The 22,525-nt window shown below is 36.1% G+C and overlaps 1 protein-coding gene across 1 annotated transcript in view; it reads right to left on the reverse strand.

Annotated features, from left to right (window-relative positions):
* Positions 1-22,525, reverse strand: part of LOC150097455 (tribbles homolog 2-like) — a 154,886-nt gene that overhangs the window by 129,770 nt on the left and 2,591 nt on the right. Inside the window, exon 2 of the mRNA XM_090407245.1 lies at positions 10,611-10,747. The gene's annotated coding sequence lies outside the window, so the exon portion shown is untranslated. The remainder of the gene's footprint in view (positions 1-10,610; positions 10,748-22,525) is intronic.

The raw sequence follows: 22,525 nt of genomic DNA on the forward strand, positions 1-22,525 counted from the left end.
GTTTTACATTATGAGAAACTACCAAGAATAGTGAGGGATCTTGCTCCACCTTTGCTTCGAATTGTCTTCGCCGATAGTTTTTCGGCATGAAACTTATAGAAAGTAGTAATTGATCTTTAGTTTCGCTTACTGGCTATAAAACAACATAGGTTGTTTATCCCCTTATTTTCAGTCTATTACTTGTCAAGACTCCAATATTATCATTATCAGATCTTATATTTCTATCGTCTAAGGCACATTGTACCGTATCAATCCACCTATATCTTGGTCTTCCTCTGGGTCGTTTTCCTGCCAACCTGGCAGAGAACACTTGTTTTACTAATCTTTCCTCGCCCATTCTGTTTAAGTAACGATACCACCCGAGATTAGCTCTGCTAACGCATTCCTGGATGCTGACAATGTCAAGTTCTTTCGTAATATCCTCGTTTTTAATCTGATATTGCCATTGATGCCATCTATTCACGCCTCTAATCTTTCTCATGACTCTCAGTCTATAGTCTTTGGTCAAGTGTTTTACTTCTGACCCAGCTCTGAGATCCATAAGTTAAAACTAGTTTGAACACTGTCTTGTATACAGTTAATTTAGTGTTCCGACTAATTTCTCTCTTATTCCATATGAATTTATTCAATTGACTTCCTACCATACCAGCTTTGTTGATTCTGTTGTCTATTTCCATTTTTAATTTACCATCTTCACTAAAAATCGTGCCTAAGTAGCTGAAATATTTTACTTGTTCCACAGGTTCCCCGTTTACAACACAGTTGACATTTTCAACAATTCTATCTATTTTCATTGTCTTTGTCTTTTTAATGCTGACCTCCATACCATATCTATTACAACAGTTATTCAGTTTAGTCAGGGAATCTTGCAAACTTGTAGCGGATTTATTCAGAAGTATAACATCGTCCGCATAAAGCAAAGAGCTGACATTAACATCTCCAATTCTGATATCATGTTTAATACCAACTTCCTTCATAATGTGATCCATATCGATAATGTATAACAGAGGGGATAATGTACATCTTTGTGTCACACCAGATTTAACATTAAACCATCTTCCTGTACATCCTCGAATTCTAACTGCCGACTTACAACTCAAATAAAGACTACTTGTTGCTTGATATAATGTCCCATTGACACCATATAACTGTAGCGTATTGAATAGCTCCTCTCTTGGCACATTGTTATATGCCTTTTCCAGATCGACAAAACTTAAACACAGATCTTTGTTACATTCCCATGCTTTCTCGACTATTTGTCGTAAAGTGAAGGTCTGATCCTAACAGCCTCTATTTTGCCTGAATCCAGCTTGTTCTTCACCAAGCTTTTCTTCCACAATTCTTCTCAACCGTTTCTCAAGTATACTTGCATAGATCTTGCCAGGAACACTCATTAGGAAAATACCTCTGTAATTCTCACATTTAGTTTTATTTCCCTTTTTATATATGGGCACTATTAGGGCTCTACTCCAATCATCGAGAATTCGTCCCTCTGTCCAGGTTTCTGAACTATGCAGTCCAGCCACTGTAAGACTTTTATACCACCATACTTCAGTATTTCTGGTCGAATATCATCTACTCCTGCTGCCTATCATTTCAATTCTTTGATGGCTTTTTCCACTTCAAGCATGGATAGGTATTCCTGACTGTATGTCTGTTGTGTTTTTTTAGCACTGTGCTATCACTGCTTGTATCATTTAGCAATTTTTCGAAGTAATTACTCCATACTTTAAGGAGTAATTACTTTTTCTTTATCTTTTTCTCCTGTTTTCATGTCACCTTTATCATCTCTAACTCCTTTTATAGCACTCTTTCCTCCATTTCTAAGCTTCTTCAACAACCTCCGGAATATCTTACCACCTTCTTGATACTTATTTTCTATGTTCTGGCCAAAGTCCTCCCATGACTTTTGTTTAGCTTCTGTTTTTTTGTTTTACACAGTATCTCGCTTTCTTACATTTGTCTCTGTATTCTTTAAGAGCAAAAGCTGACTTATTTGCCAGGAACTTTTGATATGATTTCTTCTTTTCCTTCACTGCCTCTTTAACTTCCTGTGTCCGCCATGGAGTTCTGATTTTTCTATCCTTGCAGACAACCTCACCACATGCCTCTCTGGCTGAATCAATCAGGGTTTTCTTCAAGGCTTGTCACTGAATCTCTAAAGTTTGGTTCCTGTTCTCAAACTCTTTAATTTTTTCTTCAATAATCTTTGTGTATATTAGTCTACAGTTCACATCTGAGAGCTGCTCAACTTTTATTCGCTTTAAAACTTTCTTTCATGTTATTCTTTTCAATATGAAATTCAATTTTATCCTGCTCAAGACTAAATAGTGATCACTTCCAATTTCGAATCCTCTGTACACTCTGGTGTCCTGCACCAGAGTGTACAGAGGATTTGAAAACATCAAATCCTCTGTAAAGAGGGAGAAAACATGACTATCAACAATAACATAGTCAATGAGACTTTTCTTATTCCTTGCCTTTTCTCTCCATGTGAATTTGTGCACATTTTTAGTTGGAACATGGTGTTAGTAATAACCAGTCCAAGTCCTGAGCAGAAATCCAACAGGTATTTGCCATTATTATTAGCTTTGTTCTTTTCTCCAAATTTTCCCAAAATATTTTTGTATGTCTGACAATCATTTCCTATTCTTCTATTCAGATCCCCAACAAGGACCAACTTTTCCTTTTTCATTGTGTCAGTTGCTTTTTCTAAAAGCATCAAAAAATTCCTCCACTTCTACTTTTGTAGAACCTTCTGTGGGACCATAGGCACAAATAAGTCTGATTGTCCAGTTCTCCATTCTCATATTTGCCCACATCACTCTACTTGAGACTGGCTGCCATTCAAGAAGATTAGCCTCGTATTTTGTGTTGAATACTATGGCTACGCCTTATTTTCCTTGATTGTCATTGCCTGAATATAACATTTGTATTTATTGCTCAGAAAGATCTCACCAGAGTTTTTGTCTTTTTTGTTCCAGTCACCCTTATTATGTCGATCTGGTACTTATCTAATTCCTCAACTAGCTCCATTTCTTTGCTATTCAATCTTCTTATGTTGATGGTACCGATTTTAACTCTGGTGATTTTGAGTTGGGGTGTGTTTTTAGATTTGTTCCAGTAGCTGACTTTTCGCTGTTCGCTCTGGTTCCCTTGCGAAAACAACGGGGGGCCTTGTTTAACCGGGCGACGCCCCAGCCGGCATGAAATTTTGTCATGTTGTACCATCATTTTTAATTTTGGTTTAACCAATAAGAATACAATTTGGTCGGCTAAATCCCAAATTGCCAGCCCATCCTCGTTCGTTCAATATCCAGGTAGATACCTGTTGGGTGCACCACGAGAAGGTGAGGATTTGACATTAGGTCAGAAGCCCTGGTCGGTTCTCCGCATTCCTTTAAAGGCTATGTGGAGGTCTCCTCTCAGTTATACAGCTTTGACCCTTAAGCACCCCACTGGTCGACTTCAACACAGTGTCCAAAGCTTCATCTTACGAACAGTGGAGATAGTTCTGGAGATGGAAATATTAATCGAATTTAGTGGCCAGCACGCTCTCCATATCTCAATCCCCTAGAACACATTCAGGACCCAATAGGGAGACGCATTACTGCTCTAAATTCCTCTCCAGAAAATAAACAATGCCCTATTCTTGCTCTGAAGGTGGAGGAGCGGTTCAGTTTGTCTCAAGAACTCCTGAATCACTTGGTGCTAAGCATCGTACAACGTTGTGAGGCTGCATTGCAGTCCATAGTGGACAAATTCCATACTGAAATGTCTCTCCGCACAGTTTTCTATAAGAACTGTAGCTTAATTCCATAGCTACGTTCTTAGGAAATATGTAATTTTTGCCAAAAACATATTGCAATTTAATTTGTACGAAATTGATGACACATTTTTTGTGACATATAATTTATTTGTATGATGGAAATTTGTATATATATATATATATATATTAAGGATACCAAGTAATTTTATAAACTTGGTTTTATTATTCCTTCTCCCAAGTAAGCAAAACAGTTAAGTTTGCGCCTGAACGTAGTTCAAGTCTAAAGGTAGTACAACAACAGGGCAACTCATTGTAAAGGTGGGTAAAGCTCTGATAACTATTCTTAGTATTTCCCATAATGTAAAACACATCTCACTAAGAGATGTATACTGTTATACATTATGGGTGAGGTCACTACCCAGAGCGGTTTCAACCTTTTTTGAGGTCTCCTCAGTGATTAGCTAGACCCAATACCAAGGTTTCTAGCTACTCACTGAGGAGACCTCAAAAACGGTTGAAACCGGTCTGGGTAATGACCCCCCACCCATAATGTATAACAGTATACATCTCTTAGTGAGATGTGTTTTACATTATGGGAAATACTAAGAATAGTGATCAGAGCATTACTCACTTTTACAACGAGTTGCCCTGGTGTTGCACCACCTTTAGACTTGAACTGCGTTCAGGCGCAAACTTATTTACTTGATTACTTGGGAGAAGGAGTAAAAAAGCTAAGTTTATAAAATTACTTGGTATCCTTAATATATATTATCCCCAAGATAAAAAACTTTTCACACACACACACACACATATATATATAGTACTTATATACCCATCCCGTCTGGGACACAAATTAACTGAAGGCAAGTTAACCGGTCCCATATGAGGATTGGCATGGTTTTTTCCTACCTGTAACTCGGTTTTCCATTCTGCAAGACAGGCAAACCAGCCTTCTGGCTGGTTTGCCTCCCTTGCAGAAGGAGCTTGGGGGTTTCACATCAGATGTGAAATTTATCTACCACCTACAGCCTGTTGTTCTAAAGAGTCCAGACGTTGTCTACTCGGGTAGCGTGATGTTATATATATATATATATCATATATATATATATATGGTGTTGGTTTTTCCCTTTCAGTCGTTTCTTTGCATTGCCTACAAAGTGTTCTTGGTCAGATTTGTAACAGTGTAGTTCACCATAGCTTTCTCCAATCTCCCCAATTTTTATCGGGCTCGGGACCTGAGTATATCTGGGATGTATTCATGACTGTAATCCATGTGTGTTTACGGGGATCGTTTGCCTTTTCTGAGGGACGAAAAACCCGAGTTTCCGGGTGAAGAAACCCCCTACCTCCGTATGAGACTATATATATATATATGAAAAAGTTTTAATGACTGTTACCGAGAGATAAAAAAATTTATCTCTCGGTAACAGTCATTAAAACTTTTTCATAATATTCCAACCGAGTAAAAATGAATTCGCATAATATATATGTACAGGGTGTTCGGGATAAATTTGACATATTTATAATTAATTATATTTTTATTAGTTCAGTTTAATCTGTTTGTTTGTATTCTCTTTTCAAAGGAATTCAGCAACGTGCAAATGTTTTGAACTCAGATATTGCAAGAGAGAATGACCTAGCTATATATATATATATATATATATATATATATATATATATATATATATATATATATATATATATATATATATATATATATATATATATATTATTAGCTCAGTTTAATCTGTTTGTTTGTATTCTCTTTTCAATGGAATTCAGCAACGTGCAAATGTTTTGAACTCAGATATTGCAAGAGAGAATGACCTAGCTATATATATAGCTAGGTCATTTTACAGATTAAATAATTTACAATTATATTTTTCATTTACTTTTCGAAATAGGTTATGTGCGATATCATCAGAGGAACATTTACTGTTCGAAGAGGTAATGAGATGCTTAAAATTTTATCAAGCAAGTTGCTTTGGCATGTTTTATTACATCAGCGATTATGTTTCGTAGAATTTTTTTACTTTTTAATTTTTTTTACAATATTTCCCACAACATCACTGGTGTCTTTATAGTTACGAGTTGCAAAAATGCTTCGAAAAGTAAATGCTTGTTATGTAGTAGAGGAAACTGAATTTAAAGAAAGTTCAAGACCTTCTGTATGTTTATATTCGGGTTCAGTTTAATCTGTTTGTTTGTATTATCTTTTCAAAGGAATTCATCAACGTGCAAATGTTTTGAACTCAGATATTGCAAGATATAAGCAGAACACGTTGTATGACCTTACCATCACAAAGGTTGAGATTCATGTACTTATCCTGTTTACTTGCAACAACAAGTTGATGTTAAAAACAGACACAGTACCTACTGCCAAAGTACAGTAGTACTCATAGTCAGTGCTTGACGTAAAAAAAAAATGAAAAAGAAAAACAGTGGGTTGGTTTATTCTTTCCGAAAGAAATGCAGTATGTTTTCACTTCGCCCGCTTATACTTAGTACGAAAATCAGTAGAAAGAAGTTTTAAGCTCACAATATTACCTACTACACTGATTGAGATTAACGAGTCAAATGGTGCTGATGGAAAAATATTTGGACTATTTATGCTTCTTTCGTTTTTGTTTTGAAAAGTATCACAAACATCCAGGTCAAACAAAATCAATTTCCTTGAAATACGGTTGATGTTTAATAAACAACTCATTCCAATGACATTTGCGACATTTATAGGATCGATCGCAATGCATTTGGAAACGAGTGATTTGAATCGAAAATGAACAAGGCATATAAATACTGAAAATGTAACCTCACATCAAGTTGAAAATCTACTTGATTGGAAATTACAGTGGCATCCCGCTAATCCGAACCCTCCAGTAATCCGAACTGCGGTTTGAAAAAAAAAAGTTTTATTTAATACGTATTATTATTTTGTACTGTTATTTTTTTTAATTATTATTATTTTAACTATTATTATTTATTTTATTATTATTACAATACAGTATTTTTTCATACTGTCAATTGTACGGTTATACTATAGGCCTATTTTGATTTATTGTGTGTTCACGTTTGCTTGAGAAGCCGTCGAACCTGAAGCAATTCGAGCGTCATGGAAAAAACTGTGCCCTTCGAGAATTTACCAAGATAACTTCGGTGATACACCAAAAGAGGAAATTCAAAACGTGCATAATTTGGTAAAAAATATAAATCCAGATGTTGAAATTTCACAAACAGATGTTACGGAATAGATTACAGGGAGAACCAAAAGTCGAAATCAAATCAGATGCTGAAATTATAAATATGACGATGTAGAATGACATAGAAGACGATGATGACGATAAAGAACTCGAAGAAAAAAAAGTAAAACACGAAGAGGCAGTTGACAGTTTTAATATGTGTATAGAATGGGCTATGCAGAATGATACGCCATTCCATAAAATTTTATTGCTAATGCAGCTCTGAGAAGAAGCATTCGAAAAAAAGTTTAGCTTCCAAGAAGCAAAAGAAAATCGGTGACTTTTTTTACGAAGAAATAAAAAACTTTTTTGTGCTATTTTGTGAATTTTTTTTTTTGTGTTGTGTACAAGTGGTATTTTTTACACAAATTAAGTCATGTACAGAACTATGCAATTTTATTAAATCAGAATCCTCAACAATACAGGTACATACAAACTAAATTTTTTACCAAAATAACCTTGTGTACTGTATTATTTTTTAAGTTTTACATTACAGCACAGTAGCTTTTTTTTTCTATCAGTTACTTCATTCATTTACAGAATTAAATTGATGTACCATTAGAATGTGATATTTTTGTCTTAAACTCTAGTTATTGTTGTCTCTTGGGGAAAATTCGCTAATCCGAACTTTTCGCTAATCCGAACGAGCGCGGTTTTTATTAGTTCGGATTAGCGAGATACCCCTGTAATGTATAAAATAACCACTACACTCTTGTCACAGATACTCGCGGCTGGCTACTTCAGTAACTGCGTAAACTTTCCAATTAAACAATGAAATTTTCAGTTTTTCTACAGTACTTTGCGTCTATGCGTTTATTTAGCGACTTTGGTTAGCTATAAGTTGACGAATTTCTTGCGACAAACTAACCACTTTTTTTTTTTTTTTTTCAAAATCCAATCCACTCAGTGAATTAAAAGTCTTATTTGTTCATACAAGCCCTCAAATATTTCAAGAAACTGTGTAGCGACAATTTAACTTCCGTACTTGTAAAGTAAACCAATCTTTGATTATGTATTCGTTTGTTTTTGCTTTTACGTAGTGATTGTCTTCTCGCCATTCCTTTCTACTGAAGAGACTAGATTTTCGCTTAGCGGATTCCAGAATTAGTAGATTTAGTTTTTCTCCAGGGAAAACTTGGGCTTTTAATCCTGCAACTCGACTGTTCATATTTGCATGGACAATGTAAAAGTTCACGCACATTAGAACAAATAATATGTCATTCTGCCTGATATGCTATTGTGTGATTAATGGTCAGTATGAGCCTTCAGTGAGGGTTCCCTTGTGGTAGTAGTAGTAGTAATAGTAATAATAATACTCATGCTCTATCAAAGGTGCAGTATTGGGCGGCAAGTTTTTTTGGGGCCAAAAATTGGCATAAACAATAAGGGAGAAGGAGTGCGGCAAAATTCCTAGGGGTGGCTCTGATAATACTAGCGTTCTTAACGAAAAAGTCACGGTTTTATCAAATAGCCTTTCATTTCATTTGATTGTTTTGAGAGTCTCCCACCTTCAAACGGTTATAAATTTATAGTCCTTTATTGATTTAAGTAGATTCTTAAATCAACTTTTGAACATTTCCAAATAATTTCCATTCAGCAGAGTAGTGGTCTCACACAGGACAGAGAAAATTATCTATTATATAAAGACTATCACAAACATCCAGGTCACAGTAAAATTTCAACTAACAGCCTTTGAAAAGTTCAGATTTTTCTATTATTGGATTCGGAGAGCATGCACGAAGGCATTAAAATATTGATGATCACATGATGCAATAAATCATTCCTGTAAGGGACGACATTCCACCAGTTTTATGAGATGAAGAGATATCAATGTCTAATAAGTAAGAATTGTTTTAAAAATCTACTGAGACCAAAAACGAAAACGTAAGGAGTAAAAAACAGCTTTTAACCTTCAATATAATAAGCCCGTGATATATTTAGCATGTAATGCACAATGATTCAATGATTCTGGATTTAAACAGTAGTTAAGTGAATTGTGAATTAGATAGTAGCGATATCAAACGCTCTCTTAGTGCATATTGATGACGAAGTTAATTGACATCGACAAAAAAAAGTGGAAGATAACTAAACAATAGAAAGCAGAAACTACTTTTTACCTTAGTGGCATGCCCTTCTAGAGAGTTGGTGAAGATTATTCAAAAACGTTTGGCTCTTGTTTCATTGCAGAATAACTTATTAAAGATCATATGAATTAAATTTTGTTTGGTGGTAGTAAACGATATATGTGCCTTAATTTGTGGACATCATAAAGTAATGCAATTATTTCTAATTTTTGATCCCGGAAATTCCAGAAAATCGACCATAGAATCCACACTATTTCAGGCAATAACATATTCTGTTAGGGACTAAGAAATAGCGACACATGTCAGTCGTCTCTTCATCGGATACCACTTATATTTAGTGACAGCCTTGAGCCAGCTATCTATGATAGGCTACCAGTGAAGACTGAACTGCATACTGCTTCCAAAAATTGGATAGAGCTAAAATGACCTTTGCTTACTCTCTATAAGAGACCACCAATTTTAAAAGGAGAATCCCTAACGTGAGTTGGCGAGGCCAATTATTCCAAACTTTTGGAAAGTGAACGAAGCAATCGCCATCCTCAGCCAAGCAAGGATAGTTAGCCCCAGGTCCGGCTGGTGGCGTGTGCGAAGTGTGCAATATACACAGGCGCTGCAGAAGAAAAGGGACCAAAAAGATGTCAAAAAATATGAGATAAGAGTTTAAATGAACAACGAATGGTATATATAATTATGAATGTACATCGTCCTCCGTTCGGGCCCCTTCAGATCTTCCTGCAAACGAACAAATAAATTCTGAAATTGTATCCTGGACCCGATTATATCACTAATTTTTGATTAAAATTTACGAAAATATACCTAAAATATAGTTCTTTATTTTTTGATGTATCATAAATCAACTTGATTAATTGTTGAATTCCGTGTAAGAGCCGTATCCTAATTTTAATCGGATCGAATCCGGCCCTAAAAGTCGGCTTTCTACTGATAACTCATTCTTCTCGACATTCGAGCCTGCTCTATTAGCGGGTTGTTAGGGCGGCGTCAGCGACACAAAATAATCGGCGAACTCTCGAGTCAAATGCGAAACATTCTTGTAAAATTCTCTTATCTATTTTCGTTGAATCTTCAAAATTAATTTATTTATTAATGCAAAATTAATGTAAAGAATATTTGAATAAATCTCTTAACTTCATATTATTTTGAAAATTTATATAACTTGAAAAAAATTGTATAAGCAGGACTAATCCGTAAGTAACATTATACTGTAAAGTGGTTTTCATTTGTTTTTCATTTCCTGTTCGTTTTATTCACTTTATTCAAAAAAAAAAAAAAAAAAAACGTTTTTGGAAAGGCGCCGAACATTAATCGCACACACAAGAAAAATACTATGCGCCGGTCCTGGTTAGCCCAGAATATCAAACGTTTTAAATGGCATCTGGGAGATGACATTTAAAACGCTGTCATTTTGTGGTCTTCACAGCAATGTCACAAAATGACATTGCTGTCATTTTGTGGACTTTAACCTTAACACCATATAGTTTCTTCTGCAGGTTTGAATCTTACCTTGGGCATAGATGTTCGTGATTGTCTTTAGGTGGAAGATGAATTTTATCGCCTGGTGTGAGACCACCTCCCCACTTACTGGAGGTATGGAGTGACTTGAAAAGTTCGATGGTTGGCCTTTAGAACAGTTCCCAGAACTATGTAAAATAAATTAAAAATGCAAAAATGCATAAAAATGGAAAATAATCCTTAGCCCACCCATAGCACAGAATTTACTATCAGTTTGCAAATAACTTTTGTGGGTAGAACATAAAAAATAATAATTTCCAAATATATAAATATTTCAGGTTGTTTTCTGTGAAATATTTGTCAAACAGCTGTGCTTGTAATTTACAAATTTACTAAGAGAGGTCCATGTGCATAATTAAAATAGTAATTGTAAATAAATTGTTTGAAATATCAAATGTAAAATTAACTTTTTTCACAACGAACCATGTATAATAAAGCTCACCAATATATTTTTTGCAGTAACTTGCATTAGGGTACGGACTACGAGATTACTACAGACGTGCTGTACATTCTTTATTGGATGCCATTTAAATTCACTGATAGCGTGTGCCAGCTATCTCTGATTAGCTGAGGGTGAAGATTGACTGTCTGTCAGTCTTCAGAAATTAGATAGGACTAAAACGGCCTCACCTACCTCCCTTTAGGAAATAAAAGGAATTTTTCTTCAAGCTTATCCGTTTCTTAGGACGAGTAGTTTCCCGATAAGGGATTATGACGAATTAATGCAGCAGCCAGCATATCATTCCTCTGCTGCATCCACTAATATGCCTATAGATCTGTGTATTCATATGACTTGCCTATTCTGAAGAAAGAAAACCCAAGCTTCCGGGAGAAAAAAAATCTTTAACTCCATATGAGACTGGCTAATTCATCATTTTTAGGAGGACCTGATAAAGGTACTTCTGGTAGAAAGGATTCGAACTTGGGTCTTCCCTACAAAAGGGCTCTTTTATACCAACTGAGCTATGGAGTCTCTATAAGGTATCATATCATTATTATTATTATTATTCACACTGTCTTCTTTCACTGAATATTATAGCTGATACGTTTTTCTAGGGATGTTTTCAACAGGTACTTATCCAAAGAAAAGACATATTTCTTCTTCACTCAATTCTAGAAGAAAACCCAAGTTAATACATCCAAAAGAAACTTGGGTTTTTAATTCTTCAACTCGTCAAAATCTTCCACAGAATATACACATATCAGCTACTGAATTAGACAACTTTATGCAGATGTACGTAAAAGTCAATTACGTAGCGAATATGCAAAATACCTGGTCACGTGCGTCACCACATGTTCTAGGCAACTATTTAAGAATGCTGCTGGTCAGTAACCATCAACAGTGTTGATCACAATAGGAAAAACAAAGGATCTTTGGAGTTCCACAAAGGACTTATTATGGGTGCCCATCTCTGGCTAGAGCCATGATTCTGAACACAGCAGAGCTGACTGATTTCTCAAGAAGATGAGATATCCCCAGTGTTTAATCAGAGGAAAAACAACCTAATTGCTTGTCTAAGAGGCGCTATGGTCCTAAGACAGTCTGTCAGGAACGAGATCGTCGTCTGAGAAGGCTTGTACGGACAAACAGAAACTCCGCTGTTCTTGACTCCTATCTCACCAAACTATGCACAGGGAATTGATGGAGATCGGTAGGTAGTAACTGCCAATCGTACGCCCATACGGAAACTACTGTATTAAATAAAAGTTTCTAATTCAGTTGCTAGTATGTGTACATACACAAGTACTTAGTAATAAATACAAGTGAAAATTAGTAAACGTCGTCTTTTATCTACTTTATAGCAAGATTACACTCAATTGCAGTGTTGATGAAAGGTGGAAACCACCAATCTACTAATTGCCAAAATGTTTGGAGTAAAAAGTTTTGTTACTCTCTTTTGCGAAATGAAAAGGCAACAGAATATTTATTTTTGTATTTATATAACATATATCCAAACAAATTTAAACAAAGGCAGTTACAAAACGTCTATGTAGCCCTGCAGAAACTCAGTTTGCTTCCATACTACTAGGCTGTCTAAAAAAAGACCATCGTAGTTTCGATTCTACTCTCCAAATTAGATTTTTGGCATTTACAAGTCGGGAAACTCGAGATTTTAATCCTTTATTGCAAAAATCGTTAGAATTTCACACAATTACCGATACCAATAGGAATTTTAGGGTTTGTGTGCACGAAATGGCAGACGTTGGCTGTTGTACTCTCTCTCTGCCTCAAAAGCTTTCATTAATTGATGGTGTAAGCTGTTTATTAATGAAAGATCGAAACTAGCTGCCCTCTGTTCTTCAAAAAGTTAGAGATAATGGAACCCGGAAGTGAGCCGTATATAATGCCAACTGCAGCCTTACAGTGATAATTACTTATATTGGTGTAATTTAGGTCTTAAAGTGTCAAGCAGTGATTTCCAAACATCATGCAAAACTCGAGCTTTGGTTTATATTATACGTAGCCCCAAGTTTGCGATGACTTCATTAGATTTTTTTGAAACGATGAGACAAACGATTATCTTGTAGATAAGGTATCGTTGCTGTAGATAGACTAGCCCATAGAATGATGACTCATCCTATATTTTATGAGTTACATCACTATGCTATTCTTTTTTCTTTTATTCACAGCTATGGCCTCGGTAGTAAGACTATTGTATTGTAGTCTTTTGCTATTGTAGTAAGACTTACTACAATACTTATATAAAAATCATTTTTGATAAGGAATGGGATATTTCGGACAGTTTAGAAAAGGCTGATTTGAAGGTTTAGTTACTGCAATAAAGATGCAATGTAGGTCAAAGTAGTACAACCTAATGAATGGTGAAGAAATACTGTCCTTGTATGTAATATCTTTATTAGACAAGGTGGCTTTTCTTTACTAAATTTTAGGTAGTTTCTCAAGACAAACATTTGGAGAGTTTGATTTAATAGAAAATCAAGTTATTACTTTCTTTCGTTCTCATTTCACATATATCAAACATTTGGCTAGGATATCCTGGTAGAAGGATTTTACATAAAGAGAAAGATTGGTCTGGATTGGTTTCCTATAGGCTCAGGGATTCTACCCAGTTATGTAGCATCTAATAAAGGTAGTTTATGGTTACTTTCCAAATTAATTCAAATTTTTCATGATATGTTGAGTAAATCGAGGAAGTTATTTGGAAACATAATAAATCTTACTAAAACACTGTAAAAAAGTGGTTAATATATAGTTATCATAGCGAGGGTGTATAATTGCTTCCTCGATTTTTTAAAAAATAAATTGGCAGTTAAAGGTAATAATGGCCATTTTGTAACCAAATTGCACTATTGGTTGTGTTTTAAAAAAGGATCAATGGAAACATGTCAGAAAGTTTCAATTATGACCACATCTAAACTTGCTTAAAAATATTTAAAAAAATCTAAACTGGCTAGAGTGGCTGGCAAATGGTGAGCTTCGAATTCCGATCAAATCTCTTACCGTCTTTTTTGCAAGAAATGTAATTAATATGATTCTTTAAAAGCTTGACTAAATATTTTGATAATAGGTAAATGCTGAGAACTCGTGCCACCCAAACTAGGATTGACTGGTGTCTCATTTGTGTATTTTTGGTAGTGACAAGGGATAGCGTAATTTTTCAAACATACCTTTTAAATTATGTTGCGACTTATTTCCTAATTCATGGTTAATTAAATATTTTATTATTTTGCATTTGATTTCTGATTTTGAAAGCAAAGGCAAAGGTAATGCTTCTATCATTTTGAATGAACACGATTATGAAACAAATGAAATCATTACTATTAGACTCCTAGTTAATTTGGTACTGACAAAAATCCAGTTTGGTCGAATTATACGAAAATAAATTAATTAACGTCCATTGAGTATCATTAGGATGTGATGGAACGTGGCGTTTCCAGAAATCCCTCTCTGTTTGATGAAAATGTAGAATGAATCGTGTCCTCATCTGGTTGAATACTTATGGAGTCTTTCTGGAAGACTCCCCTGGAGGATGAAGGCTGTTTTGAAACCTCACTGTGGATATCACCAATAATCTGCAGTTCAGTGTTAGGAATTGTACACACGTGATAGAAAGAAATGCTGTGACAGGAATTCACCCGTAGCAAGTCTGGTGAAAATTCAGGAACTCAAGATTCTTAATCAGTGAGCTGGTAAACGGTCACTCAGCGGAAGGAGTTTTACACGCTGATAAAATGAATAATGGAATGGCTCTCTCTTCAAACAATCTTAAATTTATTTACTCCCCTAACTCGCAGTTGTTGGATTATTTGCTGTGTTTCATTGATCCTATGAGCTTAAAAATGGTTTCAGGAAAGAAAAAAATTACTACAAATACCGGTATGAAATCTTAGATAAATGTAATGTAATTGCAATAGAAAAAAAAAAAAAAAAAGAACTTTCATGACTAGGAATTATCTGCGGCTTTTAAATAAAACCAGCACAGCGATGTTTGAATGAGTGGAGTAGGACTTAAATGCTGCTTGTTGCTACAGTGATGCCCTTGTGATTGGACATCAATACAAGCGACATAGTCCGTAGACCGTTCATATCAAAGCTGAAGGTAAAGGATGATTAGATTTTTGGTGATATAGTAATTCTACATACCAGTCTGATGAGCTCCCCAGATAACCTTTCACGCTGTTCCAATAAGCTGCGGATTCAAATCTCACAATAACATAAACTGTAAATTATTTTCATCACTCTCTTTAAAACCACTACTCCTTAAGTGGTACTCACTACCCCTTTGTCTCAAGCACAGAGCTCTCAAGCTTTCCGATAGCATTAATATATTCTAGATTTTACCAGTACAGTAACGAGGGTATGAAGCGCCTGTGGCAAGTGTCTAACTTGATCCCCCCCTCAACCGAAAAATGACAAAAATTTTGAAAAATTTAAATGTAACAAGTTAATTTTACTAAATGCAATATGCTAAATACTTACTATTAACCCCATCAAAATGAGTTGCAGTGTGTTGCAGAATTTGTGTGTCTAAAGCGGCGTATTGCCGAAATATAAAAAATTTGCGTCCCAAACCTAGTAGCGCCCGTGGCGGGCGCCTCTTTAGCCACGCCCTCGTTACGGCACTGGATTTTACCAACCTTTCAGAATCAATAGAAATATGAATTTGGATCATCCAGGTCCAAGCGACAGTGTCAAGAACTGAACATATAGGTAACATGAAAAGAAATGATTCCTAAATGTTATTTTGAATTGCTAACATTTATTAGATTATTAATATCCATGTCAGTATTTCAGTAAATGTGTATGAAGGCCTCTTTAGTCTTTCGTGATGACGTCAGGTACTTCTTTCGGCACCCTAACTGTTTTCTAAAAAAATTATAAAAACATAAATGTGTTATGCTTTTGGAATACCTTAGGGAGTGCAGGAATAATTACCTCTGCTTCATTGAATTCGCCCCTAAATTTGTGTAATTGTATAAATTATAAATGTATTCCAATATTACATTACACCTACTGAATTTATAAATATTTACGTAAAGATCTGTCTTTAATAAATCAATGAATGTATTTAAATAAGCTCGTATAATCACCAGAATCTGAATGTAGAATATACTAATACAAGCAATATTTACGCCCTCATTTTCGTAATATTTTTACGATTTCACGACCTTTCTTTTTAGCGATTTTAAATCTCTCTCTCTCTTTCTCTTTTCTGAGGATCCATCTAGCGACATTTACGATTAGAAATTGGCGATACTATATATATAGTGCTGCATTTCAGGCGCGAGAGGGCTACTGTAAATTTGAAACAAACGTTCTTTTTTACCGATATGTAAGAAACTTATTAAGCTGGCATGATTTAGTTTTGCTTTTCTTGTCCATTCTTTTAATCGCTCATTAAAATTGCATTCCTATATTTATTTAATTTTACATTTACTGACCTTCTGTTATCGTACGCTGTAGTGGCGCTTTTTAAAATTGAGTCGTTTATTGTATTTTATCTAGTGTAGCACTATTGTTCTCTCAGTGAAGATGCCCACAGACGAAAATTTTATATAATTTTTATTTCACGTAAGTTTAAGTTTCCATCTTTAATCTTTTACAGTCATTAACATCATATTTCATGGATTCCGGTAAAACTTAATGTAAAATAAAACTGTATTTGTACCAATGCATGCCAAAAGATTTTTGTATGATTCCTTTTTTCTTTTTCTTTTTCGTTTTTGCAACTTCTACGTGTTAACACATGTAAATAAATAAAAATATGTGCAGATCAGAGAACCTAAAAATGAGTTAGCGAGTAGCTCACTTCCCTTAAATAACATGTTTTATTTATTTTTTTCTTCTTCCTTAATCACTTCGTTTTTGTGCTTGCATGCGTTTCACTTGGTAATCCTGGAGGTAGGAAGGCAGATTATATCACCGAATCGATTTACGAAGGGACAAAATTAGAAACCGTGAGCCAAGCTCAATGAGTCATGAAGCTGTTTTCGTCATATAGCTTATTATGGTTTTTTTTTTCCCTGTGTGTGTGTGGAATGTCTTTTGCGTCATTCAGTGAGATGGTGCTTAGAGATCTCAATATGACAAATTATTAGTTGCAATAATTAATAGGCGAAAAGTCTTGAATCCTTCAAATAAGTTGATAGCTGCTAAGAAGACGTTATTGTGACTTATTTAATATTTTTTATTTGCAAATATTTTCCAGTTTACATTTTAACTATAATGAAATTCTGTTCACTTTATCAGAAAATGACTTCAGTGGATTGTATTTGTTGTTATCATTATCATCAGGCATTATTATCTCTGTCACGGAAGATTACCTATCAAAATACAAATATCGAAAACGCACATCTCGTTTTAGTTTTTAGATATCATGATTTTGTTATCAAATTTAATCGAAATAGTAGAACGGTATCTGTTTTTTTATGATAATCACACGCACAAAATGTTGTAAACCTATAGCAATTTAGTATCGTGGGTGGACTGAGGTTAGTTAATCTAGAAGCCTTGATATGGAACTTATTATCATGATCAAAAGCGAACCATTTTTGACTTAAGTACTAATTAAGCTAAATTACCTTTTAATTTAATGATTATTTTTTAACCAACATATCTCTTGATGTTCATTTAGGACTACATCTAATAACTACTTCAAGACTAAGTAACACCGTTCAGCCGATACTAAAAAAAATTTTTTTTTTTTTTTTAAATGAGAAAATGTTACTTTCTACACCCGTCTCATTGCTGTTGTATATAATAATGATAGGATAAGTAGAGTCAGGCATGAGGATGTGTGACGAAAGTTTATCCCAAAATATTCTTCATTGAGACGCGTGAATTAATATGGAGATGGGACCATTACCATAATTTTTTGTGGCTGAATAATAAGCTGTTCTAAGAAAAATATTTATTTCTACAGTATAAAAATAACCAGTTTTTAGATTCTTGATCGGATGTTGCAGGTCATAATAACGTCAATTTATTTTCGGTTTACCGGATACTATAAAATAAAATTTTGGAATTTATATGTACAAGAAAAAATCTCAACTAGTTTCAATGCACATCACGGTCACTGAATTCGAAACTTTTCGTGTATTTTCAGTTTCCGTATAGGCATGTGACTGCCAATACCGATCCCCCTTCAATTCCATTCGCATAGTTCGGTGAGATATGATTCGGGAACAGCCTTCATTAATGCTTCGGTAAATTGCTGCACACAGGAAGTTCTGTTTGTCCAAACAAGTTTTCTCAGACTACGGCGATATCGTTCCTGAGGGACGTCTTAGGACCGCAGTTAGCAATGTAGGTCATTTCTCCACCCAAGATATATCACCTTTTGAGAAACCAGTCAGCTCTGCTGTTTTCAAAATTGTGGCTCCAGCCAGACCTGCACCCATCGTTCGAACCTAAGTCTTCCCATTCAACGGGCTTCTTTGAAACCGACCGAGATATGGAAACAGAAAGATTATTATTATTATTATTATTATTATTATTATTATTTGACACCTCCAGGGAGTCCAAAGACTCATCGAGAGAGAGTGTGCCAACAACATCGAACGATTGGTCCGTTCCAACTACTAACCGCGCTCAAACTTACTTAACTAAGCCATTAGTAGTAGAGGCTCTACCAATTGACCAACCCTTTGCCGGCATTCTTTGTTTTTCCCCATTGTGATCAACCCAGTTGAGGATTACTGACTGTTGACTTTTATGGCTGGATGGATCTCAATCCCTTCATCTCTAAGAAGTTGGGTTAATTTAATGAGAATTATCGAGCACTTGGCTCTCCGAAATTAAGGCGGTGTGGAAACGCATGTACCGATGAGCAGAGCTGCTTTCGGGTGCTTGTGTTTCCAACTGTCGTTTTCATCGTAGTTAGATGACTCTCGAATGAATCGATTGGGGTGAATAGCTGTTTTGGTGAAATATGTAGAGGCAGTTTCAAGGAGAAACATGGAAATATCTGGTATGTTAGCATCTCGATGGAGGAGAGCATTCCTGACAAACCATGGAGCATCAAATATCATGCGGAGACATTTGTTTTGGATAACTTGTAGTTTTTTGATGTTGCTGTGGGAAGTGTGACCCCCAAGCCGGTGATCCGTACGTTAAAGTAGGTCTGGTTATTGTTTTGTAGATCAGTAGCTTGCTTTCAGTGTTGACTTGGCTTCTTCGGTTGAGAAGAGAGTAGAGCTGTGCAATTGCGGAATTTGATTTGTTCCAGGCATAGACGATGTGAGGGTTAAAATTGAGACGGTTATCTAGCTGTATACCTAGATATTTTGTTTTGGATTTCCATGGAATAGCTGTGTTGAAAAGTTTGACCTCTCCGTAGTGGGATGCTTTCCGTTTTGTAAAAAGAATGGCAGTGCTTTTGTCAGCATTTACAGCTATTGTCTTTTTCTCACCATTTTCTGAACCATTTTTCTAGATTAATTGCTGCGATTTGTTAGCGCTGCGTGGCTGGATGCGGTCTGAGAGATCTGCTCAGAATTGCCATATCGTTCCTATAGCAAGCTATGGTGGTTGATGTCGTGCTAGAGACGTCTGCAACGAAGATGTTAAAAAGCAGCGAGCCTTGAGGAACACCGGCAGTGATTCTTTTCAAAGAGTATCTGAGTCCGCACAGCTTAACTTGAAATTTTCGGTCTTTTAGAAAGGAGTCGATGAGCTTAGTAAGGTAAAATGGAATGTTAGCTGTAATAATTTTATAGATAAGGCCTTTATGCCAAACCTTATCAAACACTTTTGCTACATCTAGAAAGATAGCTCCTGTGTGCTGTCTCCATTTAAATCCAGTTGTAGTAAATTCTGTCAATCTATGAACTTGTTGAGTTGTGCTGTGCCCGGAACCCAAATTGCTCTTTTGGAATAATGTTGTTTTAGTTTACCTCATCTTGCAGACGATTGAGAATGGCTTTTTTCCGCAATTTTCCTTACGCATGACAAGAGGATGATAGGCCTATAATTGTGGGAACAGTGGTGATTTCCCTGGTTTATAAAAGAGAATTATATCTGCTTGTTTCCATCGAATGGGAAAGTAACTGAGTCTGAGTAATGCATTTATGATGGCTACCAGGCACATAACTGGTAGCTATTATAAGCAACAAAAAGGCCACCTGGAGCCTTTTTGTTTTGAGCTTCTTTATGATGGTATAAACTTCCTTAGGTGAAGTGAAACTAATATTTTCATGGTTGCGGAGATGACGTAAAGCGCAGCGAACATGTCGGTGGATTTTCTCAATGAAAAGGAAATTCGCATGCGTGTAGTTAGGCCTACATTGAAGCTCCAGGGAATCTGGAAAAGCTTCAGCCTTCTCATCATCTCTGTACGCTATGCCTCTTTCGCCGTGGATGGGCTGTGTGTTGGAACGATTCATGCGGAGAACTTTAGCCAATTTCCATAGCGAGTTATCCTCAACTTTTAAGGAATACAGTTTTTCTTTCCCATTGTTGATTCCTGAAGTCTTTTAGATGTTGCTAAAATAGAGCATATCGGACTAAATTGGTTGCCCTGTTTAGTTCTTGGCAATCCTGGGGAGATAACGTATTGTGATAGCGGCGTGTAATTCTATTTTTGTTTGGGATTAGAGCAAGGATTTCTTCTGGGAGTAGGTTTACTTGAGCTGAGGTGAAAATAGAAGAGGCTGCAGATAAGCCAGTTTGAATTTTATTTTCTGGTTGTTGACTGCAGCGTCTATTTCTTCACGGGAGGAGATATTAGGTACTGAGTCTATTATAGTGTTGACTGTAGCTTTGAATTTTGCGAAATTAGTATGTGACTGACTGGGAATGAGTTCAGGATCCCCTTCTAGGCTTAAAAGCATTGGAATGTGATCAGAGCTGAGCTCATTAAGTTGGAAGTTGGAACTGATGAGAAGTGTTTTTGAAAATAGCAATATCCAGAACATCAAGTCTGCCAAACAGCCCGTAGTATGTTGGTTCAATTGGGCCTATAATGACAATGTTTCTCTTCAAAGCAAAATTGTAGAGAGTCATTCCGTTGTTATTGAAGTTCTTGCTGTTCCATAGAGGATGCTTTGAATTGAGATCTCCTGCCACAATTGTTGCTTCATTTGTATCGAGCAGCTGGGAGAGGTCAGAGGATAAGAAAGTTTTGCCTGGAGGGTTGTAAACTGAATATATTTTTAAGCTGCCTGCATTATTGGTATGAATTTCTATATTCCTTCAAGATTAGTTGTAGTGGTCTTTTTAATTTCATTCTAACGGATATTTTGTAACGGATATTGTAACGGATATTTTTTTTTTGAAAAAGATGGCAGTGCCTCCACCTCTGGCATTGAGCCTGTCATTTCTGACTAACGAGTAGTATCTGAGTTTGGGGTTATCTCAGGGCCATAGACGAGTCCCGTTAATGAGGAGAATATCAATTTGAAAGTGATCTGCAAATTCCTGTAGTTCCAAAATTTTGTTGTTGAGACCTTTTGCATTCCAGAATGCGATCTGTATAGAGTTTGTTGTGGTGGTCAGATTATTCATTGATCATGGAGGAGATGACTTGTGTATTATTGAGGAATTTTTTGGTGTTGGGCTGGCTGGGATTTGTTTTGCTAAAGGCTGTTAACATTTCTCCTAATGTAGCAGCATGAATTGCTGCAGAGTTTTGGCTGCAAGCTGCCAGTTTGTTAAGTGGAGAGGCTGCAGAAGCGTACGATTTCTCGGGTGTGACAACGTGCGCTTTGAATTCTGGTGTAGGTTGTGTGGCTCGCTTGTGAGTGGGCAGGGCTAACGCCTCCCTAGTCTTCTGTAGATGGGTGAAGTGAACAGCCCTTGTAGTTGGCTGGGTGTGGCCTGCCACAATTTGTACTCTTAGCAGGTGTGGTCTGTGGTTTGGCGCAAGTGTGCGAGGGATGGTTTTCACCTGACTTTACAGTATTGTAGTCAGCTCTACATATTCTTTCATCACATGGAGATGCTCTTTCCAAGGATTGGAGTATTATTTCAGGTTCTACAGCAGGAGACTTTCTTCCTCTTCTTCCTGCTAATGACCTGATAGTCGCTAGAGTCTGCACAGGAGATGTCAGCTATTATTTCTGGCTCACTGGCGCTGTCTTGGGAAAGGCTGGGAAAAAGTTCAGAGTGTTGGGATCCTCTGTTTCTACTTCTTTGATCTGGTGGATTATAATTTTTCCTGGCCATTTTGTGTGTAGTAGGTTGCCTACATGTCTGAATATAGCCAAAAGTTCTTTAAAGTTGAGGTCATCGTATGGCGTATCCATGGTTAGGCCTAAACTTTGTTGGGGGAACAGGACCTGCCTTGCTCCTTCCAGCCACCAAATGTAGGCTAGCAGTGGAAATCTCCTTTTTAAAGGCAGAAGACTGCTACCGGGCACAGAAGAGGGCCTGAAGAAATTTGATGTATAAAATCGGAAATTTTACCTACTTTAGATGCCAAAGAGAAACTGCGTTGATGGACTAG

This window comes from Typopeltis vanoorti, chromosome 17 (assembly GCF_054136105.1).
Source record: "Typopeltis vanoorti isolate ZY-2024b chromosome 17, IOZ_Tvanoo_1.0, whole genome shotgun sequence".
NCBI lineage: Eukaryota > Metazoa > Arthropoda > Arachnida > Uropygi > Thelyphonidae > Typopeltis > Typopeltis vanoorti.